Source organism: Symphalangus syndactylus, chromosome 24 (genome assembly GCF_028878055.3).
Source record: "Symphalangus syndactylus isolate Jambi chromosome 24, NHGRI_mSymSyn1-v2.1_pri, whole genome shotgun sequence".
NCBI lineage: Eukaryota > Metazoa > Chordata > Mammalia > Primates > Hylobatidae > Symphalangus > Symphalangus syndactylus.
This window is the reverse complement of record NC_072446.2, coordinates 61,707,152-61,731,671: the sequence shown is the minus strand read 5'-3', so window position 1 is coordinate 61,731,671 and position 24,520 is coordinate 61,707,152. Positions and strand designations below refer to the sequence as shown.

Here is a 24,520-nt window from a genome sequence, read left to right as displayed (position 1 = left end):
CAGGGCTGGGTGTGGTGGCTCACGTCTGTAATTCCGGCACTTTGGGAGGCTGAGGTGGGAGGATTACCTGAGGTCAGGAGTTCGAGACCAGCTTGACCAACATGTAGTAAAAATTAGCTGGGCGCCTGTAATCCCAGCTGCTTGGGAGGCTGAGGCAGGAGAATCACTTGAACCCGGGAGGCAGAGGTTGCAGTGAGCCAAGATTGCACCATTGCACTCCAGCCTGGGCAACAAGAATGAAACTCTGTCTGCAATATATATATATATATATATATATATATATACACATGTCACTGATTGATTTAGTTATGAGAAGGGCAATAGGAATGCCAAAAGATTTTTTTAAATGGTAGTAAATTGTCTGTTCTTTTGGAGGTGAAGAAGTTACTGTTCTCTATGTTTTAGAAAATGAAAGTATGTTTTATGTACTTCTACTACGTGTTTATATTATTTAAAATGGATTATTTATATTTAACGATCCCCCAGTAAAATGTTTTAAAAAAATTTAATAGAATATTTTGCTTTCTAAATGTTTTTGCTGATCTGAGCATGGGTTTAGATATAAACATCTTAAGAAAAAAATCTTCCAGGGTGGTTTGCCTGGATTGAAATTATTTTATTTTAATTTAGGTACATGAATAAACACTGGACAATTGTAAGACGTGGAGATTATAAATTTCTATGCCTAATTAACATAATTATACTTTTATTTTTAATTATGATTTTTGTAGACTGGTTTCTATTATTTGGTCAACAATTGCTTTGTGCCCATAAGTTTTCCATCAAATAAGTGTATTTCACTTGTTCATGTTGGTGGTAAGAACTTAGCTTTTATATTTACCTGGAGGACCGTTGCCTTAAACTAATATCTTTATTTGCTCTGTTCTTAGAGGTGCATGACTTTCTCCTTTGTCCTTTCTCAATTTTTCCCTGCACATTTGTTTCTGAAGAAGGCCAGCTAATAGTCTTTCCCAGGACTATTTGATTGTGGTCTCTTCATTAGCTTCGTTTAGTTTATCTATTTATATGTTTGTTTGATAACAGTTTGACCTGAGTTCCCTTCCAAGAATGGGTGATGTCAAAGTAGGTGAACCCTTGATAAGAAATGTATTGACTCTATTGTTCTATGATTGCACTTTTGTGGGCCTCAGAGGACAGACCCATTAAATCTAGGAGTTTTAGATTCTAATGTCCATTGAAAAGTCAATTTCCTTGAACTGCTAGGTAGTACAATTAAACTGATAGGCAGCAGCTGAATTTTGGGAGGAAAGGGAGGTGGATATTTTTCTGTTACTATGAAACAAACACATGGATTAAATTATTTTATTAAATAATTATTTCTAGAAGCCATTTCTAGATGGGAGTTGGTTCTATTTAAAAAAGGAAATTTTTGCCTGGTCAAATTCCTGTGGGTTTATATCCATATTTAATCAGTTTCGTCTTCCTTCAGGCAGGCCTTAAACAGAAAAGAAAGATCAATTGGCAAATTGGGTTATAGGTATCAAAAATAAATTGTACTGGCCTGGGAGTTAGCAGTTCAGAGGGTTCCCTTCCCAGGGCTGCCATTTGTTATATGACTTCATATTTGTTGCCCTAGGCTTTGGTTTCATCACATGACAAATAAAGGCAGCAAGGATTTATTAAATGCCAATTATTAATTGTTGCTTTTTTTCCCTTTTTAAGCTATGGATTAAAATATAGGAAAAGAAAAGGAATTGTGAAAATATATTCATACTGGGGTACTGACTTTGGAGGCAAACTCTTAGTAGAATCTCTGGCCTCCTATTCTGTCCAAAAATATATACTCTTTTTCTGCCTACATATTTTTTCACTTCCACTCTTATCAGCTACCTGAAATGCTACTAGTTGAAGGTGAACTTATAATAATGTGTGCCCCCTTTGAAATAGTATGTACAGTCTCTGGAAACATGAGGTTATCATGAGTTACTTCAGATTGCTCTCCTCTTTTGTTTTCTAAGGCACATTGGCTACAATAAGGGAATGACTGTTTTGATTGAAGGGGACGGGATGCTGGCAATCTTTAGCATGAAGCCCTTTTGGCTGTAATAGGAAGGGTGGAGGTGGATTCTCACATCAGGAAAGACTCTGCTCAGGGTAGAGGACAACCAGTGTAGTAGACCTGGGTAGTTTAAGAACATGGGCTTCAGAGACTAGCGCAGCTGGGCTCCATGTTGGCTTTGCCACATGACTGTAGACAAATTACTTAATCTCTTTGAGTTTATTAGCTCAGTGCCTGACTCGTAGTAAGTGCTCAGTAAAACGATAGCTGTCATTATTTAAGATTTGTTCCACGCACCTGGAACAAAAAGGACACTAAGAATGGGAGAAGAATGCACAAAGGGAGGTAGTACAGGGCCAATAACAGATTTTTGAAATTTTTCAAATTTCCGGTTGAAGTAATTTTATAGTCAGTAAATGGAAGTGAAAAAGACAGGAATAGGAGAGCATTTCATTGATTTTTTTTTCTCTTGTACTTACACATCTCATGACCTCATGTTCCCAGAACTTAACACTTAGTTGGGTTCTAGTAGATATTTTGGGTTGAAAAGATGTTTGCTGTTTTGCATTTTGTTCTGTTTTGTTGGCTAGCCTGTGAATCTAACATTGTACATGAGGAAATGCATTTCAGGTTGAAAGCAACTCATTTGGAAATGAACTTCAATAACATATCCCAGTTTTAAAACTCTAGGACTATCTAAACTTGTCATCTCAAAGGACTTTGTGGTGTTCTTTGTTTGTTTTTATGAGAAGATGCGAGATGTTCCCTAGTGGACATGAAAGGAGATTGGATTTGGAATTGGGTTTCCCAGGTTCTGCCATTTACTTGTATATCCAGACAAAAAAATGAAAAAACAGCATACACACAGAAGCCTCAAATCTGTGTCTTAGTTACCAACTACCAGCTGAAACTGATTAAAACACACAGTCATTTCATGGAACAATACAATTCAGGTCTGTCTAGAGTTAAGCTACCTCATTCACACATTCATTCATTCAGTCTTCACATTCATTCATTCATCATATACATATTTATTAACTCCCTGTGTAAAAGAAACTAGTAGGACTAGATTATCCCCAAACTACCTCCAACTATGAAGTTCTGAGATTTAATCTTAGAAGATATTAAGGTTCTTTTAAGTCTAAGAAACATTCTTCATGATTTTCCTTTCCCTCAGCATTCTTCATGAGAATAAAATCTTCAAAATTGTGTAAAGAAAACACAGTTTGGATGGGCGCAGTGGCTCATGCCTGTAATCCCAGCACTTCGGGAGGCCAAGGCGGGAGGATCACCTGAGGTCAGGAGTTTGAGACCAGCCTGGTTAACGTGGTGAAACCCCGTTTCTAGTAAAAATACAAAAAGTTAGCCAGGCGTGGTGGCACGTGCCTGTAATCCCAGCTACTTGGGAGGCTGAGGCAAGAGAACCACTTGAACCCAGGAGGTGGAGGTTGCAGTGAGCTGAGATTGTATCATTGCACTCCAGCTTGGGCAATACGAGCGAAACTCCATCTCAAAAAGAAAAGAAAAGAAAAAATAGTTCATACTTTTGATATATTAAATGTCTTGGACTGTTATCAGTTAAGATACTTTTGCTTACAAGTCATTGAAGATCTAAGCCTTACCTGCAAAATCAACAATTGGAATCCATTGGTTCATGTAACCGAGAAGTTAAAATGTATAGTACAACTTCAGGTAAAGCTTGATACAGTGGCTTAAAATATGTCAGTAAGAATACAGTTTCTCTCTGGCTCTCTGTCCTGCCTTTCTCATTGTTGGCAGCCTCCTCAGGCTATATACAGTGGACCTTTGGCAGCTCTGGGATTTCCTCTTAGGCAATAACAGTTCCACATATCACATTCCCATAACACAATGTTCAAGGGAGAGAAGTGTCCTCCAAAAGCCCCTGCACAGAGCCCTGGGGGTCACTGTTTCTCATTTGCTTAAACTGATCACAGGTTCATTCCTGAACCTATTACATGGGCAGGGAGATATGCTGGTGAGCTTAGGCCCACTGCAGGAGCTGCAGATAAGCCCAGCCTTACTCAGACACACAACTGAGAATGGAGGACAGGGTATGATCCAAAGGAAAATGGGGTACTCTTAGGTTGAGAAGGAAGGAGTGGATGCTAAGGATCAGCTCATTTTCAGAGGTTTTAGCATGCTGAAACTTGGGCATATTTTATACATTTATAAACTTGAAACTGCTCTTTTTGTCTTTGTCTTTTTTTTCTTAAGCCAGAGTTTCTGTTAAAATTGCCAAAACATCTTTAAAAGATACTCTATTTGTAGACCCTCTCAAGTCTAGCCCAGATTTTTCTGTCAACAGGTAGTGATGCATGTCAGGGCACATCAGCATTACATCTTAGCATAAGCCTATAGGATGTTAATAAAATATATAGAGAGTGCACATTCAACTATCTGTAATTCTGTGAAGTCAGGCCAGATGCTTAACGCACTAGTTAGAAACTATACCACATCTTTCTGAACAATTCCAAAGGGTATTGGAGAAATAATTAGATTTTAGCAGGTCACGGATGCCTTAGAATACCAAAAGATTTTAAAAATGTTATATTAAACTGTTCTTTTGTTCTGATATTTGCCTTTTATTAGTCAACACTTAAAATGTACCTAAAAACAATCACATAACCCTTTTAACTATATTTCCAAAACATTCTGCACTGGAATGAGATCTGTCATTACAGGACTTGAAACAGATATCAAAGCAAAATCAGAGTGGTTATTTCCCTGCCTGCCTGCCTGCTTGCCCACCCTCTGGTACACCCTTCTTTTCCCCAACACTCAAGTTGGACTGTTACACTTTGGGGACTGGGAGAAATGCAATTAAAAATCACAACTGAGAAAAAGCACCTCCTCGGCCTCCCAGGAAAGAAAGGAGGAATTGTGATTCAGAATAAGATAGTAAAAGTCACGGGGTGTGGCAGTAGCTGGTGCAAGACTAGAAGCCTGCTGATCCCTACTTTCTTCCCTCTTCAGCACCTCCTTATATGGCCATGCAGATAGAGCATATACAGCTCCAGCTGATATAGGTCAAAGCTGTGTCCTTGACCCCTTGCCATTCCCCAGTGCCCTGTCCCCTTCACTTGTTTTAAAATGTTAAAAAAAAAAAAAAAGACTTAAAATGATCCTTGAAAAAGTTAGAGACTTGGAGGAAGCAGATTGAGTCAATCATTTCTATATGATACTTTCTATGTGGCCCTGAGAAAATAACTGGAGCTCTTTGAGCCTTAGTTCCTTTATTTATGAAGACAGGTATGTGGAACCCACCTAATTTCCTATTATGGACTTCAAATAAAGTGGTGGATGTAATAGTTCAGTACTAAATCCAAGAAAGCACATACTAAGACTGAGTTGAAACCTGGGGATAGTTGCTTTTAATCTTCATAGTGATGAGTGGGGCCAGGATCAGTTCAAAAGAAACAATTCACTAATGTTAAACTGAACTGTGTGCTTTAACAATTTCTCTTTGGGAATGAAACAATTTGAGAAATGCTTTTGCCTTCTCTCCTGGATGCTAGACTTTGAGATAACAGTATCTAACGCTGGTTCTGAGACTTAATTACAAATCAAAGGACAAATTCCTTATCTTTGGCAATGATTAGTATAAAATACAGCTTTGGAGGAATGACTAACAGTTAATAGGAACAGATCAATATATGTCTGACTATTGAGATGTGGATCAACAAGATATTATACAAGTGGATTGCCCTGAAGCACGTGATTTTCTCTGTGTAGCCAGCTACTGCTGTCAGTTTGGACCAAAGTGGTCATCATTTTGAAACCATCTTATTGTTTCACTATTTCTGGAGTATTGGTGCTAATTTTAGATACACAAATAGACTTTCTGAAAGGAAGATTTTCTGAAATTGTCAGATTTTTTTTTTCTGGAAACTGGCTCTGTAGTTCTCCTTGTATTGGAGATTATCTCTTTGCTATTTCTCTGCAGTCTAGACTACTTGGGTACATTAACATGCTTAATGTTGAAAGAAACATGTTTAAAGTAAAGTCAAAGACTGTTTTCTATTTTATCTGTTTGTTAATGACTATGGAAATTGCCCTTCATTGGCACTGTCTGCAGGAAGCAGATTTACTACAATTAGCATTTATTGCCCCTTGGGAACTGGTATGAACTGATTATTTGCAAGATTTTTGGGGATCAAGTATCAGTTGATTAGATTCGGATTATGTAAATGTTTTACAATCTATTCCAAATAAAATAAGTTAAAAATTAAGTCACATTTACCATTGGGAAATTTTCTGTAAAATATAAAGGTACTTAAATTTTCTAAGCATGATTTTTGATAAATATGTTATATATTAACTAGACTCAGTTCATTCTGTAAATGATTAACCTCAAATTTGAGGAATTTAAAAACATTTTATAATTTTTTCACTAGTTAAGTTTGTTTTTTGTTTTGTTTGACATTTGAAATGTATTCATGCTGGAAATTCACAAAACTTTGCTAGGTTTCCTGTGTGGGTTTAAAAATTAAGATCTAGACTTAACAAGTTTATTTAAAGTACATAAATATTGCCAAAATGTATTTATAGTTTAATGAGCATTCATTCTTATGTTCAAAGTTGTTTTAAAAATTGAAGGTAGACTTGAAAAAGAGTAAAAAAATGTGTCACTTTTTAAAGTTATTAATTTTTGTTTGGAGAAATTCGAGGAGCTTTTTGGTAGTTGTTTAATTTTCATATTTACATAGAAGCAACACACAACTGTTTGAGCGGCTTTGGATGTAACTCCTCTTTGTTTTCTTCAGTGGCCCAGGGAACAGACTTGTCACTCTGAAGTGCTCACGTGTAATCCTGTCCTCCCTTTCTTCCCCAAGGCAAATCAGAAATAAGCTTATCAGATCATATCTTATTAACAAAGAACAAAGGATTTTGACTGACCACAGAGTAGGAAAGGACTAGCAAAATATAAATGTCAAAGGTTTGCCGCCAAAAATCCTAGTTTGACAGTGGTTTTAAGTAACTAAACTTTTTTGAAAGTAGGATTTACATATTTTTAAAACATTTGCCTGAATTATACTTTGTCTAGGATTTTAAGTGCGTTAGTTAATGGCTTTACCTATATTTTATATATGAATTAAATACAATTATCACTATTATTATTATTGTCGTTGTTATTATTTGTTCCTTACAAGCAAATCTTTCTAGCTTATATCTGAGAGAAGTTAGAGACAATTATATTATATCCTATGTGTTTTCAGTTTAAAGTGTTTTAACAGAAAGTATAAATAGCCTTCTAATAAAGGGAGAAATGTTTTTCTGATAGAAAGTACAATACATTATTTAGGTAATTATAAGGAACTTTTAAATCATATTCATGTCTTGTTTTCTTGGTTATTTTTATTTGAAGGTCTTTTTTTTAGAGAGAGTCTTGCTCTATCGCCCAGGCTGGAGTAGCTGGGACTACAGGCATGCACCACCATGCCCAGCTAATTTTTGTATTTTTAGTAGAGATGGGTTTTGCCATATTGGCCAGGCTGGTCTCGAACTCCTGACGTCAGATGATCTGCCTGCATTGGCCTCCCAAAGTGCTGGGATTACAGATGAGAGCCACCACACCTGGCCTGAAGATGATTTTTCTATAAGCACAAGTTGTTCATTATTTAGAGTTGTGATAGTAGGAAGGAAATAACTTTAGAAAGGAAGAGAGCAGGCTGGGCATGGTGGCTCACACCTGTTATCCCAGCACTTTGATCACGAGGTCAAGAGATCGAGACCGTCCTGGCTAATATGGTGAAAATAAAAATATAAAAAATACTACTAAAAATACAAAAAAATTAGCTGGGTGTGGTGGTGGGCGCCTGTAGTCCCAGCTACTTGGGAGGCTGAGGCAGGAGAATGGCGTGAACCTGGGAGGCGGAGCTTGCAGTGAGCCGAGATTGCACCACTGCACTCTAGCTTGGGCCACAGAATGAGATTCTGTCTCAAAAAAAAAAAAAAAAAAAAAGAGGAGAGCAATTCCCTTGTGAAAATCAGGCTTGCATTTTCTTGAAGTTTGAAGTTTAAGGTAATCTAACTTTATCACAAAAATAATAATGATCCCAAATATATTTGGGAAAAAAGATAAATTTTTAATCCATATGAATAGCAAAAACATAAACACTACAAGATGTATGAATGTAGTGTTTTTGTTTTGTTTGCCTTATGTTCTGTAGACTTCCTATGTGGCTCACATTCTATAATTGTTTTTTTAAACTTTCTTTTCCCTTGGCTTCTTTGCTCCTACATTATCTGATTCTGCTTAAGGAAGAGCCCCTGAACAAAGAACAGATATTACCATCTCCATTCTAATATAGCTGATTTCTAGTAATTGTATAGCAGATGCTCGTTCAAGCAACTATTTACGTGTATTCTAACAAAAACGTGGTATTCAGGCTCAGACAGTTTACAATTTTTTAAAGCACTTTATCCAACTTACTAGCATTCTGTTTGTTTTGTTTAGATTGATTTTACTATCATCTAAGTCTCAGAATTCGCTAATTAGGAGGAATGGGTGGTGATGTCTAAGTAATCTGTTGCTTTGAGAGTGTTTAGTAGAAACTCGGACGGAACAAGAGCAGTAAGAAGGAGAAGGTAGAACAGGTACTCTAAGAGGACCCCTAGTTTAATGCCTTGTTTGCCACGTGTCTTCCCTTGGTCAGTTTTTCAACAAATGCTTATTGAATAGCAAAGTGTGCCTCATAAGTCTGATCTCTTTTACTATATTCTCTGTTTTTCAAAGACTTTATAACTAACTTTCCCAAGTTGGTCTATCCACTTATACATAGATTATAGGTTGGACAAAACCATCTCATGACATAGATATATAGGTTCTTGAGCAATCTCAAAGAAATGACAAAGAAACTTTTTTGTGGTCTATGGGTGAGAAGGTCAGCAACAATTTAACGAATGTGCTCTAGATCACAAAACGTATTTGAAATGAGACTGAAAGCAGCTAGAGGAAAAGTTTTTGAAGAGATAGTAAGGAGAGAATCAGAGGTGCTAAGATAGCAACAGCATGTTAATTTGAGGTGAAAAGAGTCCTAATTAGTAGGTAGATTTTGGACTCTTTATCAGTTACTATGGTGGTAAGTGCAAGCAAGGAAGACAGAGGAAATTCTCTAGGAACATTCATAATGCACATATGAGAGGTCACCCATCCTTGTAGTGAGTTTTGGGGATGGATAGAGGAAATTGCTGAATTATAGAGGCCAATTATGAAAAAGAAAGTACATAGATTTGGGCTAAATAATAATACCGATGTAATGAGACCAGTATTCTAATAATGATAATAGCATGAAAAGAGTAGTGGGCAGCTAAATATAGACTAAAATATAGTAAAATCTGATTGTACAGGATGGTAAGGGTACACAATTATGGAGATGTGTTACTACTCTGGAATGTGACCTAATCCTGCTGATTTCCATCTTACGCTCTTCCAGGGAAGACAGATGAGGCTTTCCAAAGGCTGCCAGTTTTAAGTTTACAGGAGAATCCATGGGATTCCCAAGTTATTATCTGTTCTGCATTCAGAAATACAATTCCTTGGCTAAGAAAGGGTATCCTCTACCATTTGCTTTAGGAGAATGAAAACTGACCCTTGCCAAGAGAACCAGAACTAAGCCTTGGCTATTAAAATGAGGATATGGGACATGGGGCCAACATGTCCCAGCCAAGATCACCCACACATCCATTAGGAATATAGGGCAGCTTTCAGGGGTTTCTGGTGTGTATCCAGGTTAACATCTAGCCTAATATTGCCATGTCAGTGGAGGCAACAGAGTCATCCAAGATATGAAACCGGAACAAATGTGTAGGTATAAGCCAGGCATGGTGGCTCACACCTGTAATCCCAGCACTTTGGGAGGCTGAGGCAGGTGGATCATCTGAGGTCAGGAGTTTGAGACCAGCCTGGCCAGCATGTTGAAACCCTGTCCCTGTCTCTACTAAAAATACAAAAAAATTAGCTGGTATGGTGGTACACACCCGTAGTCCCTGCTACTTGGGAGGCTGAGGCAGGAGAATTGCTTGAGCCCAGGAGGTGGAGGTTGCAGTGAGCTGAGATTGTACCATTGCACTCCAGCCTAGGCGTCAGAGCAAGATTCCGTCTCAAAAAATAAAAATAAAATAAAAATATAGAAAGAAAGAAAAGAAAAAAAGTGTATTGGTATTAGAACATGGAATAAAAATTCTGTGACATTAAGGGTTCATGGTAATTTATATTAGAATGTACATGAAAGAAAATATTAAGAAGGAAGGTATACCAGTTCAGGATGTGCTATCTACTAAATAATGTGCCAGAATCCTAATAGGCATTTCTATTTACATTTGGCTCTTCTGAACCTTATTACTTCCTCCAACTTGTCCTTTATGAACAACATCTTTTATTAGTAGACAATTTAGGAAAACCACCAATTGTCCTGTTATCTCAAGGAATGATTTTTGGTGGAATGTACCCTAATTCTATTTTTTCTCCTCAGTATCTTTAATATGTGATGCTTACAGATTCATTAAAAAATAAATGAATATTTATGACTTGGAATATTATGCTATCAGGAACCATGTGTGCATTTTTTAACTACAAGAAATGAACTGACCACTACTGTCTATTTCCATCAGACTTGTTTCAATTAACAGCACTTTGGGAGGCTGAGGCAGGCAGATCACTTGAGCCTAGGAGTTCGGGACTAGCTTGGGCAACATGATGAAGTCCCGTCTCTACAAAAAATACAAGAATTAGCTGGGCGTGGTGGTACATGCCTATGGTCCCAGCTACTTGGGAGGCTGAGGTGGGAGGATTGCTTGAGCCTAGGAGGTGGAGGTTATGGTGGGCCATGATCACCCCACGGTATTCCAGCCTGGGTGACAGAATGAGGCCGTGTCTCTAAATAAATAAACAAACAAATAAATAAATGGAAAATAAAAATAATCTGAATTCCCACTATCCAGTATTAACATTGGGTGGTATAAAGCGTTTCAAACGTTTACAACTTGTACCTATATGCAAACTTTTTTTTTTTTTTACAAATTAGGAAAATAGTGTACTTGTTTTATAACTTGTTTTTTATTTTTAATTTTTGTGGGTACATACTAGGTATATATATTTATGAGGTACATGAGATACTTTAATACAAGAATGCAATGTGTAATAATCACATCATGGAAAATGGGGTACCCATCCCTTCAAGCATTTGTCCTTTGTGTTATACTTCAGTTAATACTGTTAGTTATTTTAAAATGACTATAGCCACCCTGTTATGCTATCAAATATGAGGTATTATTCATTCTTCATATATATATATATAGTACCTATTAACCATATATATAGTATATATATGGTTAATTAATTATATATTATATATTAACATTATATATATATATATAGTACCTATTAACCATCCCCACCCACCTCCCCACTGCCTCCTGAGTACTTTTCCCAGACCCTGGTAACCATCTTTTATTCTCTGTCTACATGAATTCCATCGTTTTTATTTTGAAATCCCACAAATAAGTGAGCACATGTGATGTTTGTCTTTCTGTGCCTGGCTTGTTTCATGTAATATAATGACCTCCAGTTCCATCCATGTTATTGCAAATGACAGAATCTTATTCTTTTTTTGTTGTTGTTGTTGTTGCCCAGGCTGGAGTGCAATGCGATTGTCCTGCCTCAGCCTCCCAAGTAGCTGGAACTACAGGCATGCACCACCATGCCTGGCTAATTTTTTGTATTTTAGTAGAGACAGGGTTTCACCATGTTGGTCAGGCTGGTCTCAAACTCCCGACCTCAGGTGATCCACCCACCTCAGCCTCCCAAAGTGCTAGGATTACAGGCGTGAGCCACTGTGCCTGGTCATCTTATTCTTTTTTATTTTGTTTGGCTGAATAGTACTCCATTGTGTATAAGTACCATATTTTCTTTATCCATTTATCTGCTGATGAACTCTTAGGTTGCTTCCAAATCTTGGTTGTTGTGAGCAGTTCTGGAACAAACATGAGAGTGCAAATATTTATTCAATATACTGATTTCTTTTCTTTTGGGAATATACCCAGCAGTGGGATTGCTGGGTCATATGAGAGCTCTATTTTTAGTTTTTTGAGGAATCTCAAAAGTGTTCTCTGTAGTGGTTGTACTAATTTATGTTCCCACCAACAGTGTACGATGGTTCCTTTTTTTCTCCACACCCTCACCAGCATTTGTTATTGCCTGTCTTTTGGATAAAAGACAGGCAATAACAAATGGGGTGAGTTGATATTTTAACTGGGGTGAGATGATATCTCTTTGTAGTTTTGCTTTGCATTTCCCTGATGATTAGTGGTGTTGATCACTTTTTCCTAAGCCTGTTTGCTATTTGTGTGTCTTCTTTTGAGAAATATCTATTCAACTATTTTGCCCATTTTTTGATTGGATTAATATTTTTTTCCTATAGAGTTCTTGAGCTCCTTGTATATTCTGGTTATTAATCCCTTGTCAGATGGGTAGTTTACAGATATTTTCTCCTTTTCTGTGGGTTGTCTCTTCACTTTGTTGATTGTTTCCTTTGCTGTGCAGAAACTTTTTAACTTGATGTGATCCCATTTGCTCATTTTTGCTTTGGTTGCCTGTGCTTGTGGGGTATTACTCAAGAAATCTTTGCCCAGACCTATGTCCTGAAGAGTTTCCCTTATGAGTTTCCTCATAGCTTGAGGTGTTAGAGTTCAACCTTCAATCCATTTTGATTTGATTTTTGTGTAAGGTGAGAGGTAGGGATCAAGTTTAATTCTTTTGCATATGGATATTCAGTTTTCCCAGGATAAATTATTGAAGAGACTGTCTTTTCCCCAAGGTGTGTTCTTGGCACCTTTGTCAAAAATGAGTTCACTGTAGGTGTGTGGATTTGTTTCTGGGTTCTCTATTCTGTTCCATTGAGCTATGTGTCTGTTTTTGTGCCAGTACCATGCTGTTTTGGTTGTTATAGCTCTGTAGTATAATCTGACATCAGGTAATGTGGTTCCTTCAACTACTTTTCTTTTTGCTCAGGATGGCTTTGGCTATTCTGGCTTTTTTTTTTTTTTTTTTTGGTTCCACATAATTTTTTTTAAATTTCTGTGAAGATTGTCATTGGTGTTTTGATAGAGATTGCATTGAATCTATAGATTGCTGTGGGTGGTATGGATATTTTAATAATATTGATTATTTCACTCCATGAACATGGAATATCATTCCATTTTTGTGTGTCATCTTCAATTTCTTGTATCAGTGTTTTATATTTTTAATTGTACAGAGCTTTCACTTATTTGGTTAATTCCTAGGTATTTAATTTTATTTGTGGCTATTGTAAATGGGATTTCTTTTTTAATTTTCTTTTCAGGTTGTTCACTGTTGGCATATAGAAATGCTACTGATTTTTGCATGTTGATTTTGTATCCTGCAACTTTACTGAATTTATCAGTTCTAATAGTTTTTGGTGGAGTGTTTATGTTTTTCCAAACATAAGATCATATCATCTGCAAATAAGGAAACTTTGTCTTCTTCCTTTCCAATTTGGATGTCCTTTATTTCTTTCTTTTGTCTTATCGCTCTAGCTAGGACTTTCAGTTCTATGTTGAATAACAGTGGTGAGAGTGGGCATCCTTGTCATGTTACAGATCTAAAAGGAAAGGCTTTCCTCATTCAGTATGATGCTAGCTGTGGGTCTGTCATATATGGCTGTTATGTTGAGGTTCATTTGTTCTATATCCAGTTATTTGAGGGTTTTTATCATGAAAGGATGTATAACTTTATCGAATGCTTTTTCAGCAGCAATTGAAATGATCAGATAGTTTTTGTCTTTTGTTCTGTAAATATGATGTATCACACTAATTGATTTGCATATGTTGAACTATCCTTACATCCCAGGGATAAACCCCACTTTGTCATAATGAATGATCTTTTCAGTATGTTGTTTAATGCAATTTGCTAGTATTTTGGTGAGGTTTTGCATTAATATTCTTCAGAGATATTGGCCTGTAGTTTTTGTTTTGTTTTTGGTGTGTCTAACTTATTTGTTTTATGACTTTGCACAGTGACCTACATAACTAGCCTCTCTAGCTGGGCGTTTGTGTGCTTTCCAGTTTTTCAAGATTGTGAGCAAATTATGATAAAAATACTTGTCTCGCTTCGGCAGCACATAGACTAAAATTGGAACGATATAGAGAAGATTAGCATGGCCCCTGCACAAGGATGACATGCAAATTTGTGAAGCATTCCATATTTAACAAAGATAAAAATACTCCTAACTACATCTTTATGCTTATTATGTCTATTTATTAGGATAACTTCTTTGAGGTAAAACTTACAGTTTATAGGGATGACACTCATTTAATGAATTTGCTGTAATTACAAGATTGTCCTCCAGAAAGGATATATGCATCCTTCTAACCTCTGCCCCTTCAGTAACATTGAGTAGTGTTCATCTTTAACTTAATAGGAGATACATTGTTTGTTAATATTGATTTAATTTGTATTTATAGAAGGAGCACATTTTCTTGTTTTGGGAAAGGGTGTTTTCTTTTTCTTCTTTTTCTCATTCCTTAATTTCCCCTTTTTGGCTAAACTTTTTCTATGTGATCCATTTTTTTTTTTAGAAGATAAGCATAGAAGTACAGAGACTAATATAACAACAATGCACCACACAGAATTAACAAAGGTTAACATTTGAATATTTTTGCTTTAGCTTCTTCATTAAAAATGGGATATAATATGATAATAAAGTAGAAATATTATTAGTTTCCACTCTCATCCACTTACCTCTTTCCTTATCCATAGGCATCTACTATCATCAATTTGATAGTATTTTCCAGTTTATGTTTTCATATTTGTTTAATTAAAATTAGCGTTAGCTGTGACTGTTCAAAAATTCAAATTACGAATGGCTTCAACAATATGGATGTTGATTTGTCACTTGTGTAAAAGTCCAAATAGAGGGTCTAGGGTGCGTATGGTCCTCCACACAGTCAGCGACCGATGTTTCTTCCAACTTGTTGCTTTATAGTGGGTTGTCTTGGTCTCATAATAGTAGCAGCCTTATTCCAGGAAGAACAGAAAAGGGATTATAAATATACTAGAATTAATAATTACTCATCTGTTATAATTAATAGCAATAATTACTTATTTTAATGATAATTTATTCATTAACTGCAAAACTGTATTTAGTTGTGTCCTGTACAAATAAGACTGCAAGGAACATTCTTTTCTATATCTCCTACTCCACATGTGTGAGTTTCTCTTGACGAATATACCTAGAAGTGGAATTTCAGGGTTTTAAGGGATGACTATTTTTTACCTATACTAGATATTGCAAAATTTTTAAGCTTTCCCTGTTAGAGTATTTTTAACTGCAGGTAACAGACAATAGAATTTAAAGTGGCTTAAATAAAGAAACCTATCACCTCATATAATAAGAAGTCCAGAGGTAGAACTGCTCTAGATTTGGGTAATTCGTTGACTCAATAGCTTTCCTCGCCGGTCATGAGGAATCAGGTGCAGACAAAACAATGGCCAGAGGTGTTTATTACTCTATGTCTCTTTTGAAGGGCAAAGAAACTTTCTTTAGAAATTTGTGTTAGCTACATTCTTTCATGTTTCATTGGCTAAAATTAAATCACATGCCAATGCCTAAATTGATTACTTATAAGGGTCTACAAGACCATGATGATTGGCTGGGGGGCAAGGCTAGTTTTGCTTAAAAAATATCATCAGGAGGAAGGAGATACCTGAACAAAGTATACCTTTAGGAAGGAAGAAGGGGAAGATGGGTGTCAAGTCGGCAATCTGCAGTGTCTGCTCTCTCTAAAGTGGTTACTGCATTCCCTTCATTAGTATTTGAGTTATTAATTGTTAGGATTTTTGTTTGTTTTACCAATCTAATGATCAACACTTTGTTGTTGTATTCCTTAGAATTTTTCTGTTTCTATTGGGTTGTTCACATTTTTAGATATTTATAGACCCCTAGGATTTTCTTTTCTTTGAAGTACCTTAGCTATATTCTTTGCCTGATATTCTCCTAAGTTATTTGTATTTTTCTTATTGATTTGTAGCAGTTCTTTACATATTCTGGATAATAATTATTTGTATGTATACTTGTGTTGGAAGTTTCTTCCATCAGTGAATGGCTTGTGTTTTTACATTTGTTTGCATTAAAAATGTGTTTATCACTTAAATATTTGTGTTTCTTGTGTCTTATTCCAAGAACCATTTTTTATACCAAAGTCATACAGGTTTTTTTTTTAAAGTATTCTATTTCTTATTGAATTTTAGGTGGATATCAGCCTTTGCTTGCTGTATCCTAGCAGTTTTTAAAGTGATGGATGGACTCTTTCAAAGTGTCTGCAAGACTAACACTATTTTTATAATGATATTAAGATGTCATTTGCCCTTTCCCCAATATATATAGAATTGGATCTTTTTCAACTTTTATTTTAGATTCATGGGTACATGTGCAGGTTTGTTACATGGATGTATTGAATGATGCTGAGGTTCGGGGTACAAATGATCTTATCACATAGGTACTGAGCACGGTACCCAACAGTTAGTTTTTCAACCCTTGTTCCCCTTTTTCCCTTCCTTCTCTAGTAGTTCCCATTTTCTATGTATTCCTAGGTATTTTATTTTGTTCATGGCTGTTGGCTTTATGCCTATGAGTACCCAGTGTTTAGCTCCCACATCTAGGTGAGAACATGCAGTATTTGGTTTTCTGTTCCTGCATTAATTCACTTAGGATAATGACCTCTGGCTGCATCTGCGTTGCTGCAAAGATACGATTTCGTTCTTTCTTATGGCTGTGTAGTATTCTATGGTGTATATGTACCTCATTCTCTTTATCCAATCCACTAGTGACAGGCACCTAGGTTGATTCCATGTCTTTCTATTGTGAACAGTGTTGCAGAATAGAAACTGGTAGAATGATTTGTTTTCTTATAGATATATACCCAGCAATGGGATTGCGGGGTAGTTCTAAGTTCTTTGAGAAACTTCCAAACTGCTTTCCACAGTGGCTGAACTAATTTACATTCCCAACAGTGCATATACAGGTCATTAACAAAATTAACATAAGAGATACCACTTGTAACCTATCAAATTATAAAATAATATTTTAAATGATAACTAATATAAGACAGAGTGAGTTGTGACACTGACACTGACTAGAAGTTCCAGAAAGGTAACTTTCTGGAAATATGTTGCAAAGACCCCACTAATCCATGTATTTTTAACTCAGTAATTTCTGTTTTAGAAGCTAGCCTGAGGAAATTGAAAGAAAGATGTTCAGTGTGGAATTATTTAAAAGATAAAAAAAGTGGAAGCAACCAGATATCCATCAATAAAATACAGAATCAAGTTTTATCTATGGAGAGAATTATTTTGTAACCATTTATGTGTTCAGAGGTTTTTTTGTGATGACACGGAAATATACTATGTAATTGTGACAAAATCAGCATACAAAACTCTACATGTCTTATGATTTTAATGATATTAAGAGCAAATTTGAAATGGAAAAAAGGAAAGAAACTATCAAAATGTTTACAGTGGGTATCTCTGAGTATTGTTATGCATATTTTAAAAATTAGCTTTCCAATTTTTTATGATAAATGTATATTGTTTTCACTAATACAAGTGTTATTAAAAAGGTCTGGTAAAGATTGGCTATTTTTCATTTCAGCCTTGAGATTATTGGGAGTGGAGAGGGCCCTTTTATGAAATGAAGTCTCTTATTTCTTTGGGGAGGGAGTAGTACATTTGGTAGTGTGTCTTTCCCGATGGAAAGAGAGGAATGTGACCCAGCAGGGCCTGGGGCAGCGGATACTACCTCAGCTGGATTTCAAGAACAACCATTGGATCCTGATTTAGTGGAATGCACTCCAGACTGCTTAGTGTCATGGTTAAGGGTGCTAGTTTTGTAGCCAGAGTTTCTGGTTGATAGCCTAGTTCTGCCACTTGTGAGCTGAATTAAGTTTTGGGTAAATTACTTAGTCTCTGTGTGTGTGTTTCAGTGTTTCCATATATGAATTGGGAATAATAACACTCTCTGTGCCATGGGATTCTTACGAGAATAAACTGAATTATTATGTTTAAAATTGTCAGCAGAGTGTTCCCACATAATAACCTCTTACTATTTTTTTAGTAAGTTTTAATAGGTCTTACTATTGGTGGTTTAATCAGCTATCTATTACCTCATAACAAACCTCCCCAAAATTGGTGCCCTAAAATAACATGAAATAACTTATTTAGTCCATAAATCTCAATAGTTATAGCTCATCTCTGCTCCACAGGGCATCAACTGAGATGGCTCACCTGGGGGCTGGAGGATCTACTTTCTTTCTTTTTTTTTTTTTTTTTTTGAGATGGAGTCTTTCTCTATCACCCAGGATGGAGTGCAGTGGTGCAATTTCGGCTCACTGCAACCTCTGCCTCCTGGGTTCAAGCAGTTCTCCTGCCTCAATCCCAAGTAGCTGGGATTACAAGCATGAGCTACCATGCCTGGCTAGTTTTTATATCTTTAGTAGAGATGAGGTTTCACCATGTTGGACAGGCTGGTCTCAAACTCCTGACTTCAGGTGATCCGCCCACCTTGGCCTCCCAAAGTGCTGGGATTACAGGCATGAGCGACCATGCCTGGCCTGGAGGATCTACTTTCAAGGGACCTCACACACGGCTGGCAAATTGGCACTGGCTTCTGCTAGGAGCTCAGCCAGAGCTGTGTGATGGGGGTCTCTATTTTCTCCAAGTGGGCTTCTTCATGGACTGTCCAGGCTTCCCTATGGCAGCATGTCTGGATTTGGAAAGTGAGCATCTTGAACAAAACAGGCAGGGGTGACTTCTTTATCCTACTACTTCATGGAGTACTACTTCCATCATAGTCATGAATCCATCCAGATTTAAGAGGCAGGAAAATAGACACTTCCCTGTCTGTGTGAGGAGTGTTGGGCACATCATAAAAAGAGTATGAGTGGAAAATATTGTTTCAGCCATGTTTGAGAAATATAGCTGGCTGTAGCAGTCTACTGACCTTTTAGATAACATAATATGCTTTGCTTTCTTATCCACTAACAGCAGCAATCTCAATTCTATGTATTAGAACCATCTTTGTCACCACCAGGCCTGCCCTAAAAGAGCTCCTGAAGGAAGCACTAAACATGGAAAGGAACAACCGGTACCAGCCCCTGCAAAAACATGCCAAATTGTAAAGACCATCGAGGCTAGGAAGAAACTATAGCAACTAACGAGCAAAATAACCAACTAACATCATAATGACAGGATCAGATTCACACATAACAATATTCACGTTAAATGTAAATGGGCTAAATGCTCCAATCAAAAGACACAGACTGGCAAACTGGATAAGGAGTCAGGACCCATCAGTGTGCTGTATTCAGGAAACCCATCTCACGTGCAGAGATACACATAGACTCAAAATAAAGGGATGGAGGAAGATCTATCAAGCAACTGGAAAACAAAAAAAGGCAGGGGTTGCAATCCTAGTCTCTGATAAAATAGACTTTAAACCAACAAAGATCAAAAGAGACAAAGAAGGCCATTACATAATGGTAAAGGGATCAATTCAACAAGAAGAGCTAACTATCCTACATATATATGCACCCAACACAGGAGCACCCAGATTCATAAAGCAAGTCCTCAGTGACCTACAAAGGGACTTAAACTCCCACACAATAATAATGGGAGATTTTAACACCCCACTGTCAGCATTAGACAGATCAACGAGACAGAAAGTTAACAAGGATATCCAGGAATTGAACTCAGCTCTACATAAAGTGGACCTAATAGACATCTACAGAACTCTCCACCCCAAATCAGAATATACATTTTTTTCAGCACCACACCACACCTATTCCAAAATTGACCACATAGTTGGAAGTAAAGCTCTTCTCAGCAAATGTAAAAGAACAGAGATTATAACAAACTGTCTCTCAGACCACAATGCAATCAAACTAGAACTCAGGATTAAGAAACTCAGTCAAAACCGCTCAACTACATGGAAACTGAACAACCTGCTCCTGAATGACTATTGGGTACATAATGAAATCAAGGCAGAAATAAAGATGTTCTTTGAAACCAACGAGAACAAAGACACAACATACCAGAATCTCTGGGACACGTTCAAAGCAGTGTGTAGAGGGAAATTTATAGCACTAAATGCCCACAAGAGAAAGCAGGAAAGATCCAAAATTGACACCCTAACATCACAATTAAAAGAACTAGAAAAGCAAGAGCAAACACATTCAAAAGCTAGCAGAAGGCTAGAAATAACTAAAATCAGAGCAGAACTGAAGGAAATAGAGACACAAAAAACCCTTCAAAAAATTAATGAATCCAGGAGCTGGTTTTTTGAAAAGATCAACAAAATTGATAGACCGCTAGCAAGACTAATAAAGAAGAAAAGACAGAAGAATCAAATAGATGCAATAAAAAACGAAAAAGGGGATATCACCACCGATCCCACAGAAATACAATCTACCATCAGAGAATACTACAAACACCTCTATGCAAATAAACTAGAAAATCTAGAAGAAATGGATAAATTCCTCGACAAATACACCCTCCCAAGACTAAACCAGGAAGAAGTTGAATCTCTGAATAGACCAATAACAGGTTCTGAAATTGTGGCAATAATCAATAGCTTACCAACCAAAAAGAGTCCAGGACCTGATGGATTCACAGCTGAATTCTACCAGAGGTACAAGGAGGAACTGGTACCATTCCTTGTGAAACTATTCCAATCGATAGAAAAAGAGGGAATCCTCCCTAACACATTTTACGAAGCCAGCATCGTCCTGATACCAAAACCTGGCAGAGACATAACCAAAAAAGAGAATTTCAGACCAATATCCTTGATGAACATTGATGCAAAAATCCTCAATAAAATACTGGCAAACCGAATCCAGCAGCACATCAAAAAGCTTATCCACCATGATCAAGTGGGCTTCATCCCTGGGATGCAAGGCTGGTTCAACATACGCAAATCAATAAATGTAATCCAGCATATAAACAGAACCAAAGACAAAAACCACATGATTATCTCAATAGATGCAGAAAAGGCCTTTGACAAAATTCAACAACCCTTCATGCTAAAAACTCTCAATAAATTAGGTATTGATGGGACGTATCTCAAAATAATAAGAGCTATCTACAACAAAACCACAGCCAATATCATACTGAATGGGCAAAAACTGGAAGCATTCCCTCTGAAAACTGGCACAAGACAGGGATGCCCTCTCTCACCGCTCCTATTCAACATAGTGCTGGAAGTTCTTGCCAGAGCAATCAGGCAGGAGAAGGAAATAAAGGGTATTCAATTAGGAAAAGAGGAAGTCAAATTGTCCCTGTTTGCAGATGACATGATTGTATATCTAGAAAACCCCATTGTCTCAGCCCAAAATCTCCTTAAGCTGATTAGCAACTTCAGCAAAGTCTCAGGATACAAAATTAATGTACAAAATCACAAGCATTCTTGTACACCAATAACAGACAGACAGAGAGCCAAATCATGAGTGAACTCCCATTCACAATTGCTTCAAAGAGAATAAAATACCTAGGAATCCAACTTACAAGGGATGTGAAGGACCTCTTCAAGGAGAACTACAAACCACTGCTCAATGAAATAAAAGAGGATACAAACAAATGGAAGAACATTCCATGCTCATGGGTTGGAAGAATCAATATCGTGAAAATGGCCATACTGCCCAAGGTAATTTATAGATTCAATGCCATCCCCATCAAGCTACCAATGACTTTCTTCACAGAATTGGAAAAAACTACTTTAAAGTTCATATGGAACCAAAAAAGAGCCCGCATTGCCAAGTCAATCCTAAGCCAAAAGAACAAAGCTGGAGGCATCACGCTACCTGACTTTAAACTATACTACAAGGCTACAGTAACCAAAACAGCATGGTACTGGTACCACAACAGAGACATAGATCAATGGAACAGAACAGAGCCCTCAGAAATGATGCCGCATAGCTACAACTATCTGATCTTTGACAAACCTGACAAAAACAAGAAATGGGGAAAGGATTCCCTATTTAATAAATGGTGCTGGGAAAACTGGCTAGCCATATGTAGAAAGCTGCAACTGGATCCCTTCCTTACACCTTATACAAAAATTAATTCAAGATGGATTAAAGACTTATATGTTAGACCTAAAACCATTAAAATCCTACAAGAAAACCTAGGCAATACCATTCAGGACATAGGCGTGGGCAAGGACTTCATGTCTAAAACACCAAAAGCAATGGCAACAAAAGCCAAAATCGACAAATGGGATCTCATTAAACTAAAGAGCTTCTGCACAGCAAAAGAAACTATCATCAGAGTGAACAGGCAACCTACACAATGGGAGAAAATTTTTGCAACCTACTCATCTGACAAAGGGCTAATATCCAGAATCTACAATGAACTCAAACAAATTTACAAGAAAAAAACAAACAACCCCATCAAAAAGTGGGCAGAGGACATGAACAGACACTTCTCAAAAGAAGACATTTATGCAGCCAAAAAACACATGAAGAAATGCTCTTCATCACTGGCCATCAGAGAAATGCAAATCAAAACCACAGTGAGATACCATCTCACACCAGTTAGAATGGCCATCATTAAAAAATCTGGAAACAACAGGTGCTGGAGAGGATGTGGAGAAATAGGAACACTTTTACACTGTTGGTGGGACTGTAAACTAGTTCAACCATTGTGGAAGTCAGTGTGGCGATTCCTCAGGGATCTCGAACTAGAAATACCATTTGACCCAGCCATCCCATTACTGGGTATATACCCAAAGGACTATAAATCATGCTGCTATAAAGACACATGCACACGTATGTTTATTGCGGCACTATTCACAATAGCAAAGAGTTGGAACCAACCCAAATGTCCAACAACGATAGACTGGATTAAGAAAATGTGGCACATATACACCATGGAATACTATGCAGCCATAAAAAATGATGAGTTCGTGTCCTTTGTAGGGACATGGATGAAACTGGAAAACATCATTCTCAGTAAACTATCACAAGGACAAAAAACCAAACACCGCATGTTCTCACTCATAGGTGGGAATTGAACAATGAGAACGCATGGACACAGGAAGGGGAACATCACACTCCGGGGACTGTTGTGGGGTGGGGGGAGGGGGGAGGGACAGCATTAGGAGATACACCTAATGCTAAATGACGAGTTAATGGGTGCAGGAAATCAACATGGCACATGGATACATATGTAACAAACCTGCACATTGTGCACATGTACCCTAAAACCCTAAAGTATAATAAAAAAAAAAAAAAAAAAAAAATAGAACCATCTTAGGACTTTTTACTACGTGCAGATTATGAGTGACTTTTCATTTCTTTTGAAAATTTTCTATATTTTTCAATGTTAAAAACATTACTATAATGAAAAGTTTTAAATGAAAAGATCAACTTTTTTTGCATTGTATCTAGATATTCTGCAATCTATGAATGTAAGATTTCTATGTAGAATTTTAAAAATCTATTATACTCCTTCTTTCTTGGTTTGGTCATATTTCTAGTAGCACTGACCTCTAGAATGAAAGAAAAGAAAGAAAAAAAGATTCTACTCACAAATATTTCTATTTTAAATGTAGTCGTTCCTCAGGGCAAACCTTAGACACCAAATACAGCCTATAAAACTATGAAGTGTGATTCCCACTGCCTTCTCCTTAGAACTCTGGGTTGCAAACAACTGATGAGCAGCTGCTGGCTTTTACTGCTAGTGAACTTGAACAGAGAGCAATTTCTATTCATCTGACAAGAAGGACAGGCACACAATAAATTTTTGACTACATTTGATATTGATACAATTCATGCAAATAAACTTGCAAATAAGGCAGTGCTCTCAAGATTTCAAGAAATGGCCAAGGAAGCTGTTTTGCCTCTCCTCCCCAAAAAACTTTAGAGCTGCCACTGATCTCACACAAAGTCATCTCTTTGAATTAAACATGTCTCGTTCTGAAAGATGCCAAAGCCTGGTCCATTGAAACATTCAACTTGTCTTTGCAGCTGTAATTTATTTCTTCTCTTTCTTCCCATCAAATGGGAAAATTGTTCATTTTAAAAAGCAAAGACCATTTAAGGTTTGAGGCAAAAAGAGAATGAAATATGGAAGTCAAGGGTCAGTTTCAAAAAGGAATAGTACTTTATAACAATTTAGTTTACTTCTAAGTGGCAACTGTTGTTACATATATATCGGATAAAGTATGCAGGAGTAAATAGTGGATTGAATGTCACTCTGGTGACCCAAAGGAGTCAATGCACCTTCTCTAGTAGATTAACTTATTCTTGGGGACAGTTTATAAAATGGTAGATTTGGGGCTCAATATAATTTTTATTCATTGAACACATATATATTCCAGTTTCTATCCTAAACACTTATATTAACTCATGAAATTCTCTTAACACCCCTAGGAGGTAGTTAGTACCATTGTCCTGCTTTTTTATTTTTTA

General features: G+C 36.9%; 1 protein-coding gene and 1 non-coding gene across 8 annotated transcripts in view; both read left to right on the top strand.

Annotated features, from left to right (window-relative positions):
• The window catches only part of MACROD2 (mono-ADP ribosylhydrolase 2), a 2,104,525-nt gene that overhangs the window by 369,324 nt on the left and 1,710,681 nt on the right, over positions 1–24,520 (top strand). The window lies entirely within an intron of this gene.
• Positions 14,164–14,269, top strand: LOC129474977 (U6 spliceosomal RNA). Its single transcript, XR_008654716.1, has one exon. It is a non-coding gene; the product is annotated as a U6 spliceosomal RNA (small nuclear RNA).